At 43.3% G+C, this 17,661-nt stretch overlaps 1 long non-coding RNA gene across 2 annotated transcripts in view; it reads right to left on the reverse strand.

Moving 5' to 3' along the window:
* LOC138407287 (uncharacterized) overlaps nucleotides 1-17,661 on the reverse strand; it is a 121,121-nt gene that overhangs the window by 43,994 nt on the left and 59,466 nt on the right. The window lies entirely within an intron of this gene.

The raw sequence follows: 17,661 nt of genomic DNA on the forward strand, positions 1-17,661 counted from the left end.
ATTCACCTTAGAGTGAATAACTCTGCGCTGCTTGCTCGAAACATGCTGAAATTCGGTGTGGTTGTGTGGCACGCTACCCTTTACTAATCATGAAATGCCCAAGTCTCTAGAACTTTCAGGAAAAAAGTTATTCAAAAATATCTCGTACTTTTTCTTTTAGATTTGGTGGTTTCACCATTTCCGAAGGTCGTAGAAGCTCGGGGATGGTCCCAATGGATCGGGCTTAGCCACATTAGTGGAGATGGAACCAACTTCCAAGTCTCTATGACCTTCGGAAAAAAAGTTATTGAAGAATATCTTGAACTCCTATAGGTTTTCATTCCTAACCCTAACCCTAATCACAACCCAAAAATGTAACACTAATCACAACCCTAACCCTACCCCTTCCAAAGGTCGTAGAAGCTCGGGGGTGGTACCAATGGAACGGGCATAGCCACATTAGTGGAGATGGAACCAACTTCCAAGTCTCTATGACCTACAGAAAAAAAGTTATTGGAGAATATCTTGACCTCCAACGGGTACTCCTCCCTAACCCTAACCCTATGGCAACCCTAACCCTAACCCTAATCACAACCCTAACCCTAATGGCAACCCTAACCCATATTCACCTTAGAGTGAATAACTCTGCGCTGCTTGCTCGAAACATGCTGAAATTCGGTGTGGTTGTGTGGCACGCTACCCTTTACTAATCATGAAATGCCCAAGTCTCTAGGACGTTCAGGAAAAAAGTTATTCAAAAATATTTCGTACTTTTTTTTTTAGATTTGGTGGTTTCACCATTTCCGAAGGTCGTAGAAGCTCGGGGATGGTCCCAATGGATCGGGCTTAGCCACATTAGTGGAGATGGAACCAACTTCCAAGTCTCTATGACCTTCGGAAAAAAAGTTATTGAAGAATATCTTGAACTCCTATAGGTTTTCATTCCTAACCCTAACCCTAATCACAACCCAAAAATGTAACACTAATCACAACCCTAACCCTACCCCTTCCAAAGGTCGTAGAAGCTCGGGGGTGGTACCAATGGAACGGGCATAGCCACATTAGTGGAGATGGAACCAACTTCCAAGTCTCTATGACCTACAGAAAAAAAGTTATTGGAGAATATCTTGACCTCCAACGGGTACTCCTCCCTAACCCTAACCCTTATGGCAACCCTAACCCTAACCCTAATCACAACCCTAACCCTAATGGCAACCCTAACCCATATTCACCTTAGAGTGAATAACTCTGCGCTGCTTGCTCGAAACATGCTTAAATTCGGTGTGGTTGTGTGGCACGCTACCCTTTACTAATCATGAAATGCCCAAGTCTCTAGAACTTTCAGGAAAAAAGTTATTCAAAAATATCTCGTACTTTTTCTTTTAGATTTGGTGGTTTCACCATTTCCGAAGGTCGTAGAAGCTCGGGGATGGTCCCAATGGATCGGGCTTAGCCACATTAGTGGAGATGGAACCAACTTCCAAGTCTCTATGACCTTCGGAAAAAAAGTTATTGAAGAATATCTTGAACTCCTATAGGTTTTCATTCCTAACCCTAACCCTAATCACAACCCAAAAATGTAACACTAATCACAACCCTAACCCTACCCCTTCCAAAGGTCGTAGAAGCTCGGGGGTGGTACCAATGGAACGGGCATAGCCACATTAGTGGAGATGGAACCAACTTCCAAGTCTCTATGACCTACAGAAAAAAAGTTATTGGAGAATATCTTGACCTCCAACGGGTACTCCTCCCTAACCCTAACCCTAATGGCAACCCTAACCCTAACCCTAATCACAACCCTAACCCTAATGGCAACCCTAACCCATATTCACCTTAGAGTGAATAACTCTGCGCTGCTTGCTCGAAACATGCTGAAATTCGGTGTGGTTGTGTGGCACGCTACCCTTTACTAATCATGAAATGCCCAAGTCTCTAGGACTTTCAGGAAAAAAGTTATTCAAAAATATCTCGTACTTTTTTTTTTAGATTTGTTGGTTTCACCATTTCCGAAGGTCGTAGAAGCTCGGGGATGGTCCCAATGGATCGGGCTTAGCCACATTAGTGGAGATGGAACCAACTTCCAAGTCTCTATGACCTTCAGAAAAAAAGTTATTGAAGAATATCTTGAACTCCTATAGGTTTTCATTCCTAACCCTAACCCTAATCACAACCCAAAAATGTAACACTAATCACAACCCTAACCCTACCCCTTCCAAAGGTCGTAGAAGCTCGGGGGTGGTACCAATGGAACGGGCATAGCCACATTAGTGGAGATGGAACCAACTTCCAAGTCTCTATGACCTACAGAAAAAAAGTTATTGGAGAATATCTTGACCTCCAACGGGTACTCCTCCCTAACCCTAACCCTAATGGCAACCCTAACCCTAACCCTAATCACAACCCTAACCCTAATGGCAACCCTAACCCATATTCACCTTAGAGTGAATAACTCTGCGCTGCTTGCTCGAAACATGCTGAAATTCGGTGTGGTTGTGTGGCACGCTACCCTTTACTAATCATGAAATGCCCAAGTCTCTAGGACTTTCAGGAAAAAAGTTATTCAAAAATATCTCGTACTTTTTTTTTTAGATTTGTTGGTTTCACCATTTCCGAAGGTCGTAGAAGCTTGGGGATGGTCCCAATGGATCGGGCTTAGCCACATTAGTGGAGATGGAACCAACTTCCAAGTCTCTATGACCTTCAGAAAAAAAGTTATTGAAGAATATCTTGAACTCCTATAGGTTTTCATTCCTAACCCTAACCCTAATCACAACCCAAAAATGTAACACTAATCACAACCCTAACCCTACCCCTTCCAAAGGTCGTAGAAGCTCGGGGGTGGTACCAATGGAACGGGCATAGCCACATTAGTGGAGATGGAACCAACTTCCAAGTCTCTATGACCTACAGAAAAAAAGTTATTGGAGAATATCTTGACCTCCAACGGGTACTCCTCCCTAACCCTAACCCTTATGGCAACCCTAACCCTAACCCTAATGGCAACCCTAACCCTAACCCTAATCACAACCCTAACCCTAATGGCAACCCTAACCCATATTCACCTTAGAGTGAATAACTCTGCGCTGCTTGCTCGAAACATGCTGAAATTCGGTGTGGTTGTGTGGCACGCTACCCTTTACTAATCATGAAATGCCCAAGTCTCTAGAACTTTCAGGAAAAAAGTTATTCAAAAATATCTCGTACTTTTTTTTTTAGATTTGGTGGTTTCACCATTTCCGAAGGTCGTAGAAGCTCGGGGATGGTCCCAATGGATCGGGCTTAGCCACATTAGTGGAGATGGAACCAACTTCCAAGTCTCTATGACCTTCGGAAAAAAAGTTATTGAAGAATATCTTGAACTCCTATAGGTTTTCATTCCTAACCCTAACCCTAATCACAACCCAAAAATGTAACACTAATCACAACCCTAACCCTACCCCTTCCAAAGGTCGTAGAAGCTCGGGGGTGGTACCAATGGAACGGGCATAGCCACATTAGTGGAGATGGAACCAACTTCCAAGTCTCTATGACCTACAGAAAAAAAGTTATTGGAGAATATCTTGACCTCCAATGGGTACTCCTCCCTAACCCTAACCCTAATGGCAACCCTAACCCTAACCCTAATCACAACCCTAACCCTAATGGCAACCCTAACCCATATTCACCTTAGAGTGAATAACTCTGCGCTGCTTGCTCGAAACATGCTGAAATTCGGTGTGGTTGTGTGGCACGCTACCCTTTACTAATCATGAAATGCCCAAGTCTCTAGGACTTTCAGGAAAAAAGTTATTCAAAAATATCTCGTACTTTTTTTTTTAGATTTGTTGGTTTCACCATTTCCGAAGGTCGTAGAAGCTCGGGGATGGTCCCAATGGATCGGGCTTAGCCACATTAGTGGAGATGGAACCAACTTCCAAGTCTCTATGACCTTCAGAAAAAAAGTTATTGAAGAATATCTTGAACTCCTATAGGTTTTCATTCCTAACCCTAACCCTAATCACAACCCAAAAATGTAACACTAATCACAACCCTAACCCTACCCCTTCCAAAGGTCGTAGAAGCTCGGGGGTGGTACCAATGGAACGGGCATAGCCACATTAGTGGAGATGGAACCAACTTCCAAGTCTCTATGACCTACAGAAAAAAAGTTATTGGAGAATATCTTGACCTCCAACGGGTACTCCTCCCTAACCCTAACCCTAATGGCAACCCTAACCCTAACCCTAATCACAACCCTAACCCTAATGGCAACCCTAACCCATATTCACCTTAGAGTGAATAACTCTGCGCTGCTTGCTCGAAACATGCTGAAATTCGGTGTGGTTGTGTGGCACGCTACCCTTTACTAATCATGAAATGCCCAAGTCTCTAGGACTTTCAGGAAAAAAGTTATTCAAAAATATCTCGTACTTTTTTTTTTAGATTTGTTGGTTTCACCATTTCCGAAGGTCGTAGAAGCTTGGGGATGGTCCCAATGGATCGGGCTTAGCCACATTAGTGGAGATGGAACCAACTTCCAAGTCTCTATGACCTTCAGAAAAAAAGTTATTGAAGAATATCTTGAACTCCTATAGGTTTTCATTCCTAACCCTAACCCTAATCACAACCCAAAAATGTAACACTAATCACAACCCTAACCCTACCCCTTCCAAAGGTCGTAGAAGCTCGGGGGTGGTACCAATGGAACGGGCATAGCCACATTAGTGGAGATGGAACCAACTTCCAAGTCTCTATGACCTACAGAAAAAAAGTTATTGGAGAATATCTTGACCTCCAACGGGTACTCCTCCCTAACCCTAACCCTTATGGCAACCCTAACCCTAACCCTAATGGCAACCCTAACCCTAACCCTAATCACAACCCTAACCCTAATGGCAACCCTAACCCATATTCACCTTAGAGTGAATAACTCTGCGCTGCTTGCTCGAAACATGCTGAAATTCGGTGTGGTTGTGTGGCACGCTACCCTTTACTAATCATGAAATGCCCAAGTCTCTAGAACTTTCAGGAAAAAAGTTATTCAAAAATATCTCGTACTTTTTTTTTTAGATTTGGTGGTTTCACCATTTCCGAAGGTCGTAGAAGCTCGGGGATGGTCCCAATGGATCGGGCTTAGCCACATTAGTGGAGATGGAACCAACTTCCAAGTCTCTATGACCTTCGGAAAAAAAGTTATTGAAGAATATCTTGAACTCCTATAGGTTTTCATTCCTAACCCTAACCCTAATCACAACCCAAAAATGTAACACTAATCACAACCCTAACCCTACCCCTTCCAAAGGTCGTAGAAGCTCGGGGGTGGTACCAATGGAACGGGCATAGCCACATTAGTGGAGATGGAACCAACTTCCAAGTCTCTATGACCTACAGAAAAAAAGTTATTGGAGAATATCTTGACCTCCAATGGGTACTCCTCCCTAACCCTAACCCTAATGGCAACCCTAACCCTAACCCTAATCACAACCCTAACCCTAATGGCAACCCTAACCCATATTCACCTTAGAGTGAATAACTCTGCGCTGCTTGCTCGAAACATGCTGAAATTCGGTGTGGTTGTGTGGCACGCTACCCTTTACTAATCATGAAATGCCCAAGTCTCTAGGACTTTCAGGAAAAAAGTTATTCAAAAATATCTCGTACTTTTTTTTTTAGATTTGTTGGTTTCACCATTTCCGAAGGTCGTAGAAGCTCGGGGATGGTCCCAATGGATCGGGCTTAGCCACATTAGTGGAGATGGAACCAACTTCCAAGTCTCTATGACCTTCAGAAAAAAAGTTATTGAAGAATATCTTGAACTCCTATAGGTTTTCATTCCTAACCCTAACCCTAATCACAACCCAAAAATGTAACACTAATCACAACCCTAACCCTACCCCTTCCAAAGGTCGTAGAAGCTCGGGGGTGGTACCAATGGAACGGGCATAGCCACATTAGTGGAGATGGAACCAACTTCCAAGTCTCTATGACCTACAGAAAAAAAGTTATTGGAGAATATCTTGACCTCCAACGGGTACTCCTCCCTAACCCTAACCCTAATGGCAACCCTAACCCTAACCCTAATCACAACCCTAACCCTAATGGCAACCCTAACCCATATTCACCTTAGAGTGAATAACTCTGCGCTGCTTGCTCGAAACATGCTGAAATTCGGTGTGGTTGTGTGGCACGCTACCCTTTACTAATCATGAAATGCCCAAGTCTCTAGGACTTTCAGGAAAAAAGTTATTCAAAAATATCTCGTACTTTTTTTTTTAGATTTGTTGGTTTCACCATTTCCGAAGGTCGTAGAAGCTTGGGGATGGTCCCAATGGATCGGGCTTAGCCACATTAGTGGAGATGGAACCAACTTCCAAGTCTCTATGACCTTCAGAAAAAAAGTTATTGAAGAATATCTTGAACTCCTATAGGTTTTCATTCCTAACCCTAACCCTAATCACAACCCAAAAATGTAACACTAATCACAACCCTAACCCTACCCCTTCCAAAGGTCGTAGAAGCTCGGGGGTGGTACCAATGGAACGGGCATAGCCACATTAGTGGAGATGGAACCAACTTCCAAGTCTCTATGACCTACAGAAAAAAAGTTATTGGAGAATATCTTGACCTCCAACGGGTACTCCTCCCTAACCCTAACCCTTATGGCAACCCTAACCCTAACCCTAATGGCAACCCTAACCCTAACCCTAATCACAACCCTAACCCTAATGGCAACCCTAACCCATATTCACCTTAGAGTGAATAACTCTGCGCTGCTTGCTCGAAACATGCTGAAATTCGGTGTGGTTGTGTGGCACGCTACCCTTTACTAATCATGAAATGCCCAAGTCTCTAGAACTTTCAGGAAAAAAGTTATTCAAAAATATCTCGTACTTTTTTTTTTAGATTTGGTGGTTTCACCATTTCCGAAGGTCGTAGAAGCTCGGGGATGGTCCCAATGGATCGGGCTTAGCCACATTAGTGGAGATGGAACCAACTTCCAAGTCTCTATGACCTTCGGAAAAAAAGTTATTGAAGAATATCTTGAACTCCTATAGGTTTTCATTCCTAACCCTAACCCTAATCACAACCCAAAAATGTAACACTAATCACAACCCTAACCCTACCCCTTCCAAAGGTCGTAGAAGCTCGGGGGTGGTACCAATGGAACGGGCATAGCCACATTAGTGGAGATGGAACCAACTTCCAAGTCTCTATGACCTACAGAAAAAAAGTTATTGGAGAATATCTTGACCTCCAATGGGTACTCCTCCCTAACCCTAACCCTAATGGCAACCCTAACCCTAACCCTAATCACAACCCTAACCCTAATGGCAACCCTAACCCATATTCACCTTAGAGTGAATAACTCTGCGCTGCTTGCTCGAAACATGCTGAAATTCGGTGTGGTTGTGTGGCACGCTACCCTTTACTAATCATGAAATGCCCAAGTCTCTAGGACTTTCAGGAAAAAAGTTATTCAAAAATATCTCGTACTTTTTTTTTTAGATTTGTTGGTTTCACCATTTCCGAAGGTCGTAGAAGCTCGGGGATGGTCCCAATGGATCGGGCTTAGCCACATTCGTGGAGATGGAACCAACTTCCAAGTCTCTATGACCTTCAGAAAAAAAGTTATTGAAGAATATCTTGAACTCCTATAGGTTTTCATTCCTAACCCTAACCCTAATCACAACCCAAAAATGTAACACTAATCACAACCCTAACCCTACCCCTTCCAAAGGTCGTAGAAGCTCGGGGGTGGTACCAATGGAACGGGCATAGCCACATTAGTGGAGATGGAACCAACTTCCAAGTCTCTATGACCTACAGAAAAAAAGTTATTGGAGAATATCTTGACCTCCAACGGGTACTCCTCCCTAACCCTAACCCTTATGGCAACCCTAACCCTAACCCTAATGGCAACCCTAACCCTAACCCTAATCACAACCCTAACCCTAATGGCAACCCTAACCCATATTCACCTTAGAGTGAATAACTCTGCGCTGCTTGCTCGAAACATGCTGAAATTCGGTGTGGTTGTGTGGCACGCTACCCTTTACTAATCATGAAATGCCCAAGTCTCTAGAACTTTCAGGAAAAAAGTTATTCAAAAATATTTCGTACTTTTTTTTTTAGATTTGGTGGTTTCACCATTTCCGAAGGTCGTAGAAGCTCGGGGATGGTCCCAATGGATCGGGCTTAGCCACATTAGTGGAGATGGAACCAACTTCCAAGTCTCTATGACCTTCGGAAAAAAAGTTATTGAAGAATATCTTGAACTCCTATAGGTTTTCATTCCTAACCCTAACCCTAATCACAACCCAAAAATGTAACACTAATCACAACCCTAACCCTACCCCTTCCAAAGGTCGTAGAAGCTCGGGGGTGGTACCAATGGAACGGGCATAGCCACATTAGTGGAGATGGAACCAACTTCCAAGTCTCTATGACCTACAGAAAAAAAGTTATTGGAGAATATCTTGACCTCCAACGGGTACTCCTCCCTAACCCTAACCCTATGGCAACCCTAACCCTAACCCTAATCACAACCCTAACCCTAATGGCAACCCTAACCCTAACCCTAATCTTATCACAACCCTAACCCTAATGGCAACCCTAACCCATATTCACCTTAGAGTGAATAACTCTGCGCTGCTTGCTCGAAACATGCTGAAATTCGGTGTGGTTGTGTGGCACGCTACCCTTTACTAATCATGAAATGCCCAAGTCTCTAGGACGTTCAGGAAAAAAGTTATTCAAAAATATTTCGTACTTTTTTTTTTAGATTTGGTGGTTTCACCATTTCCGAAGGTCGTAGAAGCTCGGGGATGGTCCCAATGGATCGGGCTTAGCCACATTAGTGGAGATGGAACCAACTTCCAAGTCTCTATGACCTTCGGAAAAAAAGTTATTGAAGAATATCTTGAACTCCTATAGGTTTTCATTCCTAACCCTAACCCTAATCACAACCCAAAAATGTAACACTAATCACAACCCTAACCCTACCCCTTCCAAAGGTCGTAGAAGCTCGGGGGTGGTACCAATGGAACGGGCATAGCCACATTAGTGGAGATGGAACCAACTTCCAAGTCTCTATGACCTACAGAAAAAAAGTTATTGGAGAATATCTTGACCTCCAACGGGTACTCCTCCCTAACCCTAACCCTATGGCAACCCTAACCCTAACCCTAATCACAACCCTAACCCTAATGGCAACCCTAACCCATATTCACCTTAGAGTGAATAACTCTGCGCTGCTTGCTCGAAACATGCTGAAATTCGGTGTGGTTGTGTGGCACGCTACCCTTTACTAATCATGAAATGCCCAAATCTCTAGGACTTTCAGGAAAAAAGTTATTCAAAAATATCTCGTACTTTTTTTTTTAGATTTAGTGGTTTCACCATTTCCGAAGGTCGTAGAAGCTCGGGGATGGTCCCAATGGATCGGGCTTAGCCACATTAGTGGAGATGGAACCAACTTCCAAGTCTCTATGACCTTCGGAAAAAAAGTTATTGAAGAATATCTTGAACTCCTATAGGTTTTCATTCCTAACCCTAACCCTAATCACAACCCAAAAATGTAACACTAATCACAACCCTAACCCTACCCCTTCCAAAGGTCGTAGAAGCTCGGGGGTGGTACCAATGGAACGGGCATAGCCACATTAGTGGAGATGGAACCAACTTCCAAGTCTCTATGACCTACAGAAAAAAAGTTATTGGAGAATATCTTGACCTCCAACGGGTACTCCTCCCTAACCCTAACCCTATGGCAACCCTAACCCTAACCCTAATCACAACCCTAACCCTAATGGCAACCCTAACCCATATTCACCTTAGAGTGAATAACTCTGCGCTGCTTGCTCGAAACATGCTGAAATTCGGTGTGGTTGTGTGGCACGCTACCCTTTACTAATCATGAAATGCCCAAGTCTCTAGAACTTTCAGGAAAAAAGTTATTCAAAAATATCTCGTACTTTTTTTTTTAGATTTGGTGGTTTCACCATTTCCGAAGGTCGTAGAAGCTCGGGGATGGTCCCAATGGATCGGGCTTAGCCACATTAGTGGAGATGGAACCAACTTCCAAGTCTCTATGACCTTCGGAAAAAAAGTTATTGAAGAATATCTTGAACTCCTATAGGTTTTCATTCCTAACCCTAACCCTAATCACAACCCAAAAATGTAACACTAATCACAACCCTAACCCTACCCCTTCCAAAGGTCGTAGAAGCTCGGGGGTGGTACCAATGGAACGGGCATAGCCACATTAGTGGAGATGGAACCAACTTCCAAGTCTCTATGACCTACAGAAAAAAAGTTATTGGAGAATATCTTGACCTCCAACGGGTACTCCTCCCTAACCCTAACCCTATGGCAACCCTAACCCTAACCCTAATCACAACCCTAACCCTAATGGCAACCCTAACCCTAACCCTAATCTTATCACAACCCTAACCCTAATGGCAACCCTAACCCATATTCACCTTAGAGTGAATAACTCTGCGCTGCTTGCTCGAAACATGCTGAAATTCGGTGTGGTTGTGTGGCACGCTACCCTTTACTAATCATGAAATGCCCAAGTCTCTAGGACGTTCAGGAAAAAAGTTATTCAAAAATATTTCGTACTTTTTTTTTTAGATTTGGTGGTTTCACCATTTCCGAAGGTCGTAGAAGCTCGGGGATGGTCCCAATGGATCGGGCTTAGCCACATTAGTGGAGATGGAACCAACTTCCAAGTCTCTATGACCTTCGGAAAAAAAGTTATTGAAGAATATCTTGAACTCCTATAGGTTTTCATTCCTAACCCTAACCCTAATCACAACCCAAAAATGTAACACTAATCACAACCCTAACCCTACCCCTTCCAAAGGTCGTAGAAGCTCGGGGGTGGTACCAATGGAACGGGCATAGCCACATTAGTGGAGATGGAACCAACTTCCAAGTCTCTATGACCTACAGAAAAAAAGTTATTGGAGAATATCTTGACCTCCAACGGGTACTCCTCCCTAACCCTAACCCTATGGCAACCCTAACCCTAACCCTAATCACAACCCTAACCCTAATGGCAACCCTAACCCATATTCACCTTAGAGTGAATAACTCTGCGCTGCTTGCTCGAAACATGCTGAAATTCGGTGTGGTTGTGTGGCACGCTACCCTTTACTAATCATGAAATGCCCAAATCTCTAGGACTTTCAGGAAAAAAGTTATTCAAAAATATCTCGTACTTTTTTTTTTAGATTTAGTGGTTTCACCATTTCCGAAGGTCGTAGAAGCTCGGGGATGGTCCCAATGGATCGGGCTTAGCCACATTAGTGGAGATGGAACCAACTTCCAAGTCTCTATGACCTTCGGAAAAAAAGTTATTGAAGAATATCTTGAACTCCTATAGGTTTTCATTCCTAACCCTAACCCTAATCACAACCCAAAAATGTAACACTAATCACAACCCTAACCCTACCCCTTCCAAAGGTCGTAGAAGCTCGGGGGTGGTACCAATGGAACGGGCATAGCCACATTAGTGGAGATGGAACCAACTTCCAAGTCTCTATGACCTACAGAAAAAAAGTTATTGGAGAATATCTTGACCTCCAACGGGTACTCCTCCCTAACCCTAACCCTATGGCAACCCTAACCCTAACCCTAATCACAACCCTAACCCTAATGGCAACCCTAACCCATATTCACCTTAGAGTGAATAACTCTGCGCTGCTTGCTCGAAACATGCTGAAATTCGGTGTGGTTGTGTGGCACGCTACCCTTTACTAATCATGAAATGCCCAAGTCTCTAGAACTTTCAGGAAAAAAGTTATTCAAAAATATCTCGTACTTTTTTTTTTAGATTTGGTGGTTTCACCATTTCCGAAGGTCGTAGAAGCTCGGGGATGGTCCCAATGGATCGGGCTTAGCCACATTAGTGGAGATGGAACCAACTTCCAAGTCTCTATGACCTTCGGAAAAAAAGTTATTGAAGAATATCTTGAACTCCTATAGGTTTTCATTCCTAACCCTAACCCTAATCACAACCCAAAAATGTAACACTAATCACAACCCTAACCCTACCCCTTCCAAAGGTCGTAGAAGCTCGGGGGTGGTACCAATGGAACGGGCATAGCCACATTAGTGGAGATGGAACCAACTTCCAAGTCTCTATGACCTACAGAAAAAAAGTTATTGGAGAATATCTTGACCTCCAACGGGTACTCCTCCCTAACCCTAACCCTAATGGCAACCCTAACCCTAACCCTAATCACAACCCTAACCCTAATGGCAACCCTAACCCATATTCACCTTAGAGTGAATAACTCTGCGCTGCTTGCTCGAAACATGCTGAAATTCGGTGTGGTTGTGTGGCACGCTACCCTTTACTAATCATGAAATGCCCAAGTCTCTAGGACGTTCAGGAAAAAAGTTATTCAAAAATATTTCGTACTTTTTTTTTTAGATTTGGTGGTTTCACCATTTCCGAAGGTCGTAGAAGCTCGGGGATGGTCCCAATGGATCGGGCTTAGCCACATTAGTGGAGATGGAACCAACTTCCAAGTCTCTATGACCTTCGGAAAAAAAGTTATTGAAGAATATCTTGAACTCCTATAGGTTTTCATTCCTAACCCTAACCCTAATCACAACCCAAAAATGTAACACTAATCACAACCCTAACCCTACCCCTTCCAAAGGTCGTAGAAGCTCGGGGGTGGTACCAATGGAACGGGCATAGCCACATTAGTGGAGATGGAACCAACTTCCAAGTCTCTATGACCTACAGAAAAAAAGTTATTGGAGAATATCTTGACCTCCAACGGGTACTCCTCCCTAACCCTAACCCTTATGGCAACCCTAACCCTAACCCTAATCACAACCCTAACCCTAATGGCAACCCTAACCCATATTCACCTTAGAGTGAATAACTCTGCGCTGCTTGCTCGAAACATGCTTAAATTCGGTGTGGTTGTGTGGCACGCTACCCTTTACTAATCATGAAATGCCCAAGTCTCTAGAACTTTCAGGAAAAAAGTTATTCAAAAATATCTCGTACTTTTTTTTTTAGATTTGGTGGTTTCACCATTTCCGAAGGTCGTAGAAGCTCGGGGATGGTCCCAAGGGATCGGGCTTAGCCACATTAGTGGAGATGGAACCAACTTCCAAGTCTCTATGACCTTCGGAAAAAAAGTTATTGAAGAATATCTTGAACTCCTATAGGTTTTCATTCCTAACCCTAACCCTAATCACAACCCAAAAATGTAACACTAATCACAACCCTAACCCTACCCCTTCCAAAGGTCGTAGAAGCTCGGGGGTGGTACCAATGGAACGGGCATAGCCACATTAGTGGAGATGGAACCAACTTCCAAGTCTCTATGACCTACAGAAAAAAAGTTATTGGAGAATATCTTGACCTCCAACGGGTACTCCTCCCTAACCCTAACCCTATGGCAACCCTAGCCCTAACCCTAATCACAACCCTAACCCTAATGGCAACCCTAACCCTAACCCTAATCTTATCACAACCCTAACCCTAATGGCAACCCTAACCCATATTCACCTTAGAGTGAATAACTCTGCGCTGCTTGCTCGAAACATGCTGAAATTCGGTGTGGTTGTGTGGCACGCTACCCTTTACTAATCATGAAATGCCCAAGTCTCTAGGACGTTCAGGAAAAAAGTTATTCAAAAATATTTCGTACTTTTTTTTTTAGATTTGGTGGTTTCACCATTTCCGAAGGTCGTAGAAGCTCGGGGATGGTCCCAATGGATCGGGCTTAGCCACATTAGTGGAGATGGAACCAACTTCCAAGTCTCTATGACCTTCGGAAAAAAAGTTATTGAAGAATATCTTGAACTCCTATAGGTTTTCATTCCTAACCCTAACCCTAATCACAACCCAAAAATGTAACACTAATCACAACCCTAACCCTACCCCTTCCAAAGGTCGTAGAAGCTCGGGGGTGGTACCAATGGAACGGGCATAGCCACATTAGTGGAGATGGAACCAACTTCCAAGTCTCTATGACCTACAGAAAAAAAGTTATTGGAGAATATCTTGACCTCCAACGGGTACTCCTCCCTAACCCTAACCCTTATGGCAACCCTAACCCTAACCCTAATCACAACCCTAACCCTAATGGCAACCCTAACCCATATTCACCTTAGAGTGAATAACTCTGCGCTGCTTGCTCGAAACATGCTTAAATTCGGTGTGGTTGTGTGGCACGCTACCCTTTACTAATCATGAAATGCCCAAGTCTCTAGAACTTTCAGGAAAAAAGTTATTCAAAAATATCTCGTACTTTTTTTTTTAGATTTGGTGGTTTCACCATTTCCGAAGGTCGTAGAAGCTCGGGGATGGTCCCAAGGGATCGGGCTTAGCCACATTAGTGGAGATGGAACCAACTTCCAAGTCTCTATGACCTTCGGAAAAAAAGTTATTGAAGAATATCTTGAACTCCTATAGGTTTTCATTCCTAACCCTAACCCTAATCACAACCCAAAAATGTAACACTAATCACAACCCTAACCCTACCCCTTCCAAAGGTCGTAGAAGCTCGGGGGTGGTACCAATGGAACGGGCATAGCCACATTAGTGGAGATGGAACCAACTTCCAAGTCTCTATGACCTACAGAAAAAAAGTTATTGGAGAATATCTTGACCTCCAACGGGTACTCCTCCCTAACCCTAACCCTTATGGCAACCCTAACCCTAACCCTAATCACAACCCTAACCCTAATGGCAACCCTAACCCATATTCACCTTAGAGTGAATAACTCTGCGCTGCTTGCTCGAAACATGCTTAAATTCGGTGTGGTTGTGTGGCACGCTACCCTTTACTAATCATGAAATGCCCAAGTCTCTAGAACTTTCAGGAAAAAAGTTATTCAAAAATATCTCGTACTTTTTTTTTTAGATTTGGTGGTTTCACCATTTCCGAAGGTCGTAGAAGCTCGGGGATGGTCCCAAGGGATCGGGCTTAGCCACATTAGTGGAGATGGAACCAACTTCCAAGTCTCTATGACCTTCGGAAAAAAAGTTATTGAAGAATATCTTGAACTCCTATAGGTTTTCATTCCTAACCCTAACCCTAATCACAACCCAAAAATGTAACACTAATCACAACCCTAACCCTACCCCTTCCAAAGGTCGTAGAAGCTCGGGGGTGGTACCAATGGAACGGGCATAGCCACATTAGTGGAGATGGAACCAACTTCCAAGTCTCTATGACCTACAGAAAAAAAGTTATTGGAGAATATCTTGACCTCCAACGGGTACTCCTCCCTAACCCTAACCCTATGGCAACCCTAGCCCTAACCCTAATCACAACCCTAACCCTAATGGCAACCCTAACCCTAACCCTAATCTTATCACAACCCTAACCCTAATGGCAACCCTAACCCATATTCACCTTAGAGTGAATAACTCTGCGCTGCTTGCTCGAAACATGCTGAAATTCGGTGTGGTTGTGTGGCACGCTACCCTTTACTAATCATGAAATGCCCAAGTCTCTAGAACTTTCAGGAAAAAAGTTATTCAAAAATATCTCGTACTTTTTTTTTTAGATTTGGTGGTTTCACCATTTCCGAAGGTCGTAGAAGCTCGGGGATGGTCCCAATGGATCGGGCTTAGCCACATTAGTGGAGATGGAACCAACTTCCAAGTCTCTATGACCTTCGGAAAAAAAGTTATTGGAGAATATCTTGACCTCCAACGGGTACTCCTCCCTAACCCTAACCCTTATGGCAACCCTAACCCTAACCCTAATGGCAACCCTAACCCTAACCCTAATCACAACCCTAACCCTAATGGCAACCCTAACCCATATTCACCTTAGAGTGAATAACTCTGTGCTGCTTGCTCGAAACATGCTGAAATTCGGTGTGGTTGTGTGGCACGCTACCCTTTACTAATCATGAAATGCCCAAGTCTCTAGAACTTTCAGGAAAAAAGTTATTCAAAAATATCTCGTACTTTTTTTTTTAGATTTGGTGGTTTCACCATTTCCGAAGGTCGTAGAAGCTCGGGGATGGTCCCAATGGATCGGGCTTAGCCACATTAGTGGAGATGGAACCAACTTCCAAGTCTCTATGACCTTCGGAAAAAAAGTTATTGAAGAATATCTTGAACTCCTATAGGTTTTCATTCCTAACCCTAACCCTAATCACAACCCAAAAATGTAACACTAATCACAACCCTAACCCTACCCCTTCCAAAGGTCGTAGAAGCTCGGGGGTGGTACCAATGGAACGGGCATAGCCACATTAGTGGAGATGGAACCAACTTCCAAGTCTCTATGACCTACAGAAAAAAAGTTATTGGAGAATATCTTGACCTCCAACGGGTACTCCTCCCTAACCCTAACCCTTATGGCAACCCTAACCCTAACCCTAATCACAACCCTAACCCTAATGGCAACCCTAACCCATATTCACCTTAGAGTGAATAACTCTGCGCTGCTTGCTCGAAACATGCTGAAATCCGGTGTGGTTGTGTGGCACGCTACCCTTTACTAATCATGAAATGCCCAAGTCTCTAGAACTTTCAGGAAAAAAGTTATTCAAAAATATCTCGTACTTTTTTTTTTAGATTTGGTGGTTTCACCATTTCCGAAGGTCGTAGAAGCTCGGGGATGGTCCCAATGGATCGGGCTTAGCCACATTAGTGGAGATGGAACCAACTTCCAAGTCTCTATGACCTTCGGAAAAAAAGTTATTGAAGAATATCTTGAACTCCTATAGGTTTTCATTCCTAACCCTAACCCTAATCACAACCCAAAAATGTAACACTAATCACAACCCTAACCCTACCCCTTCCAAAGGTCGTAGAAGCTCGGGGGTGGTACCAATGGAACGGGCATAGCCACATTAGTGGAGATGGAACCAACTTCCAAGTCTCTATGACCTACAGAAAAAAAGTTATTGGAGAATATCTTGACCTCCAACGGGTACTCCTCCCTAACCCTAACCCTATGGCAACCCTAACCCTAACCCTAATCACAACCCTAACCCTAATGGCAACCCTAACCCATATTCACCTTAGAGTGAATAACTCTGCGCTGCTTGCTCGAAACGTGCTGAAATTCGGTGTGGTTGTGTGGCACGCTACCCTTTACTAATCATGAAATGCCCAAGTCTGTAGGACTTTCAGGAAAAAAGTTATTCAAAAATATCTCGTACTTTTTTTTTTAGATTTGGTGGTTTCACCATTTCCGAAGGTCGTAGAAGCTCGGGGATGGTCCCAATGGATCGGGCTTAGCCACATTAGTGGAGATGGAACCAACTTCCAAGTCTCTATGACCTTCAGAAAAAAAGTTATTGAAGAATATCTTGAACTCCTATAGGTTTTCATTCCTAACCCTAACCCTAATCACAACCCCTATGTCAATGATGACAATAAAGATCTTGAATCTAGAATTATCTACTGTTTATTGCACAGTGTGATATTTTATTTCCTTTTAATATCATGTTTGGCTTCTAATTCTAAATACTTAATAGTTCTGTCTTTTCTTACCCAACTGTATTTTACTTTGCAGGTCAATAGACTGCACCCTCTTTGTTGTGCCTATAAATGCAACAGTGGTAGATAAAGTCAGCCTGGTTAAAATTAGCCTCAACTCGGCCAGATTCAATGTGTAAATGCTGCTTCGTTGGATGTTGCAATCTATATGATGATGTATAAAGATAGAAAACATGTCTTACTTACTTATATTTAAC

This window comes from Paralichthys olivaceus, chromosome 3 (assembly GCF_024713975.1).
Source record: "Paralichthys olivaceus isolate ysfri-2021 chromosome 3, ASM2471397v2, whole genome shotgun sequence".
Lineage (NCBI taxonomy): Eukaryota > Metazoa > Chordata > Actinopteri > Pleuronectiformes > Paralichthyidae > Paralichthys > Paralichthys olivaceus.